Genomic DNA, 9,471 nt, shown 5'->3' on the forward strand with positions numbered 1-9,471 from the left:
TAGATAAATATTTGAAACGCAATTTTAAAGATTATATTTTTCCTATAATGACGAAAAGTAGAGTAGTCTTCTTTAGGAACAAGGTTGGTTACACATGGGCAGACAAACAAACAGACGACGCTGCAAGCCTTAGATTAAAAAAAAGACAACCATAGCGTTTTGTTTTTTTGCAACCTTAAAAAATACTTTATCAACGAAGATATCGAGCGTTATTCCTATGTCGCCAAACCCACACTCCTCCATTGCGGGTTTGTGGTTGCCACGTATTTCACAATTTATATCAAAATATATCACCGTTCCAACGTAGGTACGTTACGTATTTGCTACACCGAAGAACTTGTCAAAAATGTGCACAAAATGTATCAACTGTAACATAACAAATAAATTCTACGTGATCTTACTTTCATAGGTAATTAGGTAGCCCCAAAATTTAAAACCTGTTAATTTGAATACTGCACGAATGTCTTCTTTGACACAAGCACAATGTATACTTTTCACCAAACAATTTTACAATTGAATTTATCCATATTCGTATTCCGTAATGAACTGAGAACTTTTCTTCGAATAGAGTTAGCATAAAGTCAGAACTCAGAAGATAGCATAAAGTCTTTTAACCCAATCCCAGCCCTACAATTAAGCGCTAATGTACTTAGTGGAACTTGGAGTGGACGACTTAAGGACACTTTCGGCGCATTTTTTGCAGCCTTAAGCTTTATTCGAATCGCATAACAGTGACATATAGGAGCCCCAAGAGCTGCAACGAATGATTAATACTCCTCTAAACTCTAATGCGGACTGGTTTTGTGTACAAGACTTTGGAGTTAACTGATACTGATGACTGATTAAGTGATGAGCGAATGTGTTAGGATGAGGACCGAGGATGTTGGCTCTTTTTAGGAAAATTTGTGCCCTTCCGCAGGGTGAAATTATGATAATTGATACAATCATCAAAAAATATGAGTGTAATAAAAATATTTTGAACGGCTTCATGTCACTGTCATCATATCAACCCATTACCGGCCCACTACAGGACACCACGATGGCACAGTGCGGATTGGACTTTACAAACCTTTGAGACCATTATGGAGAACTCTCAGGCTTACATAATTGAATTTCCTTCACCATTGAATTAAGTGATATTTTAATTGCTTAACATGAATTACAATAGTTAGAGATGCGTGCTGGGATTCGAACTCAGCCCGCCGAAAGTGAAGCTGAAGTCCTAACTAATGAGCTATCGCCGCTTCATATAAGGATTAGTATTATTGAACTGTATACTTTTATTTTTCAAATAGTACATAGACTAAAAATGTCCAAATGAAGCTGAGCCAAACCCAGCACCTTGTATTTGAAAGTTATATAGCACACCATTGCGCGATGGAGGTCGTAACATAACTTTAATACTTGAGTTATGCTCGCATCCAGCATGCCGTCACGTTATTACATTGCATATTGCATTCGTCCTAGGATTGTGATGCTGTTAATTTAAACATGGCTGAGACTCTAGGCTAGACTCTAGGTCTTAGCTTTTACCCATACCGATGCTATGATGTAATCTATAAACTTAACTATTACCTCACCGCAGAAATTACAGATATTATAAACTAGTGCTTACCCGATCCTTCGTTCACATACAACAAACAAAACAATATATCCTCACCATACGCGTCGCGTCACCCGCTCTTGATTTTTTCATGGTAATAATTGTCTGATTGTGTGTGCCCGGTGTTAAGCCTTATTTGCCTGTAATTACACCAGACACAACGTCCTGCTGACCGGTAAACAGCATTGCAACAATGGTACTTTGCGGCAGAAATAAGCATGGCGGTAGTACGTACCCGCAGGGTGATTAGATGATAGAAGTAGAGCTTTTTATGACGGATCTTGTCCGGCGGGGTGATTACGTGTCTCGCAACAAGCTTGCGACAGGCGTAAATCTTGTAATCACTGCTGTCAAACGTCAGTTTTCAATACAATTAATAAACAAAAGTGACGTTTGACAGCAGTGATTGCAAGATTTACGCCTGTCGCAAGCCTGTCGCGAGATACGTAATCACCCCGCCGGACAAGATCCGTCATAAAAAGCTCTACTTGTATTCTACAACTCTAATATAACTATATCTCTCGGATCCCAAGTGTAAGTGTGATGGCAAATAATCTATAACAATCCTCAAGGAAGCTATCGAATGCAAGACATATTTTTTAAATCTGTTTGACTGCACTTTAACCACAGCAGTAAGCTATTTCTACTCGGATGAACAGACACTTGTTATGTATTTATTTCTGTATTTTTGTTTGGTGTACATTAAAAGTGTATTCATGCATTCAGTCGTACGTTCGAAGGATTCATCAACATTTTTATACCATTTGTATAATGCACTCACAAGCACTCAATGCTCTCTTTTTTTAATGCTCCTTATTATTTATTCACGCAGACATTTGTTAGTAGGAATATAAATATAAATAAATATACTATGACAATACACACATCGCTATCTAACCCCAAAGTAAGCTTAGCTTGTGTTATGGGTACTAAGATAGCTGATGATATTTTTTTTATGTATTTAATAAACATAAATACATAAAATAATAATAACATATACACCCAGACACTGAAAAACATTCATGTTCATCACACAAACCTTTACCAGTTGTGGGAATCGAACCCACGACCTTGGACTCAAATATATAGCTAAGACCCACCACAGTGCTATAAATAAAATGAGCATTGGTAGGCGATGGTAACGATTATTATCAGACGTTCGTGAAAATTACCAGCGTACAACGATGGCATGATGGCGTAATCTCTATGGTAAGTAAGTTAAGGCTTTGGACTTCCCAAAGTACACCCATTTACGTTACTTGACAAACGGGATTGCCGGAGCAGTGGAATTTCAGAAATAAGCCAATTTCACGTTACGTTATCGAAGTAACCTTATTTATTATAGTTTAAATTATAAAATAATAGTTTTCGAATCGCACGCCCAGTAATGTATTTTATCAACTCAATTATGCTACTTTAGCCACACATCGGGTTACATTATTGCAATTTTCTTAAGAATCTCCAATTTTTTTGAAAATAAATTATTGCCTGTTACTTTTTGATAGTTGGTGGTGAAGAAATGGTAAAAATCGTTCCAGTACTTTCGGAGCCAATTGGGTACAAACAAACAAAAAATCTTTCCTCATTATAATATTAGTACATATTCAAAAAAAAAAATACAGTGTCAAAAAAAAAGCCTACTAAGAAAAACATGTAATGTAGAAGTAAAGATTACGCTTTCTAAAGCTTAAACGTCCAGGGTTTACATACACACACACGGAGCAAACAGTAATAATTTTTATTTTTTATTTTATAATTTTATTCATTGTAATTTTTTATTTTTTATTATTTTATTTTTATTGTTAATATTTATGACATGGAATTTTAATAAATTTATATTGCATTTTTAATTTAAACTCGATATTATTTATTATTAATTATTCCTTTTTTCTTTTCTCTAATTTTGTAATTTTTAATGTATTACTATGGGCTTCGCCTGAAATGAAGTGATTGTTATTATATTATTATTGTTAATAAAGCCCTAAAACACAAGGTTTTATACAGCATAAGCATTATTCTTTCAAATCAAATTATGCTTGAACTGCTAAACGTGGTGTAATAATGGTGTAATTTATAATTTCTTCTCTCCAGAATTGAGTATCTAGAGTGACTCTAGATCTGTGTATACATCAAACAGATTGACTCTAAAAATAGGTGTTTTCTGTTTGTTATAATACTAATCATTGATGTGAATACGAACAATATTTGTTCATCGGTAGGTGTATATACCAGGACAATCAAACTAGGTCTGGCTTCTTTGATATTACTTTTGAAAGTAATTCCAAATAGCGTAACAGCTGTACCTACGCGTTATTTTTTTGGCGGTATGTTACCCACGAAACTAAATGTACGCCTTATTCAACTCAGTGAAAAGCCGTAATACCATGAATGGCAATGTACATTATTCCTTATTTCACGCAGCAACAGTTCTATGTACATGTTGTGGCTACGTTTTATGCAGGTAGTTTGCAGGTTGCTATAGGTTCATTGACAATACGATTCAGTCGATTGCGTTAGTGGAGGGTTCACGTAAGTCCATATCGGGGTGACCTAATTTTTGGTATTTGAATTAGCCTATATCTTGACATCGTGTCTCGGAGAACACAAAAGAGTCAAAGCAGTTTATCTAGGCCCGCCAAGCCGTACAGGAGCAACTTGGTGGCTGGCGGTGAACCCTTTAGCCTGAACACAGCAACATGGCATGCATCATTTATTTATAATTTCTCTATTTTATATGTTAGTACGACAAGGCCACTTACACTTACTAGATAGAATTAAATAATTTATGAATAACTATAAGACAAATGAACGAAAAAGGACATTAAACATTATAAAATACATGATATTAATATATTGTATTATAGTTATACTCTGCGAATATTGAAGTAAAGGTCATCCAATATTCGCAGAGATGATGAATTAATTGATTGATTTTTTATCATCATTTATCTTCTATGGAAAGGAAAAAATGTTATCTTCCCCAACAGTTTCATCAACTCTCCGAGTAAATGTGGAAATAATACCCGAATAATAAACGGGGATAAACTTCTGTTCCCGCCTTACTTAGGCAGATGGACACGTCAATTTTATCCCTTAATGGTTATAATCGGGGGATATAGTTTTTAACTCCTGCCAATGCTGGCCCAGTAGTGGGACATTAATGACTGATGATGAACAATAAAAAAATTTTAGTCGTAGAGGTGATAAAATACAAAATTTCATAATTTTGAAGATACATTTTCATAATAGTAATTTGGCGTATTTACGCTGTGAGTTATTCAATGGCTACTTCATTACCGTTTCTTATAAATGTTATTAAGGAACTTTATGAATGCTGGCTGATTAAATATTAAATATAATAGGAGTCTTGACCGCAGTGTTATTTTCGATTGCCTGTATTATAGACCAAACCTACCTACCTACCACCACCAACTGTGTCCTGCGGTAGATCCCGCGACAGTTATTGTGGGTCGCTTGACCCAGCAGGAGAATTTATACAAGGACCAATCTAAGTAGGTAACCAAGATATAACATAAAGCTCCATACTAATATTATAAACTTTATTCATAAATTCTATGCAGAAAAAGTAGCGAGCATCTGCTAATAAAGGAAAATAAATTATGTATTTATTAAGCGAAGTTTTAAAAATACTGCTCAAAACTAAATACTCCTAAATATTAGTAGTGTGCATATCTTTATGTATTCAGTTCCGTTAAGCCTTAAGTAATGGGGGTTAGCTGCGGTCCGCTGAGGATCTATTTCCAACCATATTCATCAGTTCAACACAAAATTAAGGCAAAACTAAAGTATAACCCTTTCCAATACAAAAATAATTATTTCAATCGGTTTATATTTGACGGAGTTATGGTAATAAAATGTCAAACACTTTCATCCCATCTCCCAAAGGAACTGAGCGGAATTTGGGATAAAAAGTATCCTAGTATGAACTCAAATCGTGTAAAATCTCATTTGAATCTTTCTGTAGTTCAGACATGAATGAAAACAATTACATTTTTTCACTAGATAACCTTGTTAAATTTTTTAAAGGTCAATAGCTTACTAGGATGTATTTACTCTTGATTTTCTCTTTATCAATGCGCATCACGTAAGCACCATTTTTATAATAATTATAACTGCTACTTCATTATTGCGGCGTTCGCTCTTAATTATTGCTTGGCGCCTGATGAGATCGTTACGACTATTAAAGGAATTCATCACTATTTTTAAACAATGTTTCTTAATTACTTATCTTGTTATCATCTCTCATTATTTTTCATTGCACTCTCTCATTATAAATAATTTAATGATGTTTAAATAGAAATTGATCAGGAATTCATTTCTTTCATTTATACATTTTAGTTTATAACAAGATGGTAAAAATATAACCTACTTAGTAATTTTTTTACCATCTTTATCAAACCATTACGGCCCACTAAACGACACGAGTCTCCCTCTCAGACTGATGAGAGTTTAGACCGTAGTGCGCTTGCGGATTGGTAGACTTCACGCCCTTGAGAACATTATGGGAAACTCTTAGGCGTGCAGGTTTCCAAACGATGTTTTCTGGAGCGGTCTCCACATTACCAAACTAGTTACGCTACGCTAGCGTGTTCACAAAAATTTACTATATATACAACTTCCAAAAACGAACCTACGGACTTCCTATTGTTACGGTCGAGCGTATAACCATAGCTCCCATACATTTCCTTCAACGTTAAAGGAAGTGATATTTAATTGCTTAAATTAAAAACTCTGGGAAGTTAGAGGTGCGTGCGGAACGAACTCGGTCCCGCTGAAAGAGAAGCCGAAGCCTTACCCACTAGGCTATCACCGCTATACACCATCATCATATCAAGCTTTGGATGTTCACTTGTTCGTCCATCTGAGTTATCATAATATATAAGTACCTATATGAATTCATATCTTGCTCTCTAAAAAATTGAAAAAGTAGCCAAGTCAAAAGCTGTATTAAGTTTTGCACCAATAAATTACCTTTTACAATTTATATCTACTCTTCGCATAATTGAATTATTAGCATTCCCTTAAGGGTTGTTTAAAAGAAATTGCTTAAGCAATAAGACCGCATTTGCATACCAGTGTATTATGTAATATTACTTAACGTTTTGTAATGATTTCGTATGCAATGAACAGTAGGCTGTGTCTTTACATATACCAAGAGAAATTAACATACTCAGATAATTCTAGTTAGTATATCAAAGAGACAGAGTAACCGGCCTAAATTGGAAAAGATTAAATAACTTGTATAATTTGTCAGTAAAATGTGTCTGCCATGGAGATTTTGTGATATATCTTTCGCAAAATGTAAATGAATTATTTTCCTATTATGATTTACATAAATGGCGAAAATTTAATTTAAGTATCTTCTTTATGTTTACCGAGTCCAAACACAAAAGTATAATATTACTTATTACGTAGCTCAAGCAATATTAAATTGTATTTGGCCTGACAACAGGACGTATTCAATTTCAAATGGTAAAATTTAAAATGTGATTCAAATATCATACGGATATAATAAATGCTTAGTGTGTTGATTTGCTTGTTACCTATGCTTAGCTTAACCGTTGAACCGATATTAATGAATCTCATTTGACTATATACAGACGCTACTGTGGTCTCAAGTTGCTTCCACATTGATCTCTATTAAGATGGTATATGTACTGAGAACTTGGCGGTAGTTAACTCCTAGTTTAACAACTACGAGTAGAACCAACAAAGTTTAATTCTCAGTTCGCTAGAAACTACCAAGGTTTCAGTGAAAGATAATAGCAATATAAATTAATTATTTTACACACAAAAGTTTCATCCCACTGGCGTCCCGGTGTGTATGCCCGGTGGCAAAAACGGCTTTGTGCCAAGCTGTCCACCACGCAACCACGGTTTCTTATGATGGTAGAGGTACCGGTTACTGCATCAGTACAAAAAGTGTCATGTACAGTGTGTGTACCACATAAGATTTGGTTCAACCTAGGAATAGAACTCCCTGCCTATTGTACCTATTATTCCATAGCTTAAAATGCTATAATTTTAAGTTATTATAAATTCAAAATATCTAAACGACGGCACGGGAAATTCTGTATTGCAGCGTGGACTATAAAAACCCCATGAAGGGGCGTATTGGTTTTATGAATAAACTTTGCATAACTTTAACCTTCAACGGAAAACACGGAGGTCGAGAATTTTCTGTTTTTGACATCTTAGGCCCCCAATGGATGAATGGATCTTAATGTAGTTTTTTTTCTAATCTAATCTGAATTGTTATAGTAAGACGTTAACATTTATTACAGTGAACATGAATTTTGCAAAAATCTTGGTACATGCCCCGCATGGCCCACATTGGAGCAGCGTGGTGGGTATATGCTCTAAAACCGTGTCGCCTTTGAGTAACGATGCCTGTGCCCAGCATTGGGTCATTAATAGACTACGCATGATCATGATGGTTAATAATTTAAGACTGAAATTTAAAAATCTTCCTCATTTACGTCATACAGCAAATTAACGTAAAAAATGATCTGGAATTATAAATACCCTTTAATAAAGACCTTCTGAGATTAATGCCGAAAACGAGGATGTTATTTATGGGACATCGTTAGCTGTGTTGTCGCTTTTAAAAACCCCGACCTCCATTGATCATAGTCATACGAAAAATTTGACACCTACTTATTATTTATAAGTGGACAAACAAAGTTAATTAAAAAGATCTTAGCTATCGATGTCAATTAGGGCTATAAGACTAGATTAAAGATTCAAAAATTCTAAATTCATAATTCAAATAAATTTTGAATTGTCTTGTGAACTATTATCCCATCCATATACTAAGGCGTAAGAGTGGCACTTGAAACCCTGCGGTTTCAAGTGCCACTGCATGTTTTTCCACCATCTTTTACTCTCATTATTATCCTGTGCCTGTCTTTCTTCTGTATAAAAAATAATCTGTTGTGTCTCGCAAAAATTAAAATCTATTTTATTTAGCGATTTCGTTTTGGTATAATTAGGAGGAAACTCGAAAAAATCGAAATTATTGAATTTGTATGTGAATTTAATCTAAGGATTATTTTCAATAGATGGTGTTCTTCAAGTCGTATAGTGTTTTCCTTCAATCCGACTGCTAAAATAGCGCTTCCTTGATATTTGCCCGCTGGTCTTATAAGACAATAATATACACAGCCTTGTAACATAACGTTGTAACAGAACAATGTGAGTTTAAAAAAAAAAATTAAACTCATATTGTTTATTTTATTTACCATCATAAAAGCGTAATATTGTAATATTTCCTTAGTTGATAAAAGCAAAATAAAATATATAATCATTCGTTATTAGGTCATAAAATATAAACAATAAACATATTTATATAGTAAAGCTTTATAGTTGCACCAACAATACAATTAAGCCCTGTTAGGAACGCATTCTTCAAACGACCAAACTATAATAGTAGTCGAATAACTAAACAAATGGGGAAAGATACGCCGTAGCCCGATGTCGATATCTACGTAGATGTCTACGTAGGTGTGCTACGTAGTAATACGCTGCAACAAGTGCTACGACAATAAAGTAGTCCTAATTAAGAAGATTGAAAAGAAGAAGATAATAAAAATATTCAGAATATTACCTGTTCCCCGTAGTTAAACCCGCATTATCTAAAGAACTTTAATAATATAGGCTACACCGATGCCTTACTCGTAGACCCGCGAGATACGTTGCGTAATATTATATTTCATTATCTCCTAAGCTATGCTACCAAATAAGATATATGCCAAATAAGGAGTATGCGCGCCTTTGAGAACATGGAATCATGGAGAACTCTCAGGCATGCAGGTTTCCTGACGATGGTTTTCTTTCACTAGTGATAT

The sequence above is a fragment of the Pararge aegeria genome, chromosome 13, assembly GCF_905163445.1.
Source record: "Pararge aegeria chromosome 13, ilParAegt1.1, whole genome shotgun sequence".
NCBI classification, from domain to species: Eukaryota; Metazoa; Arthropoda; class Insecta; order Lepidoptera; family Nymphalidae; genus Pararge; species Pararge aegeria.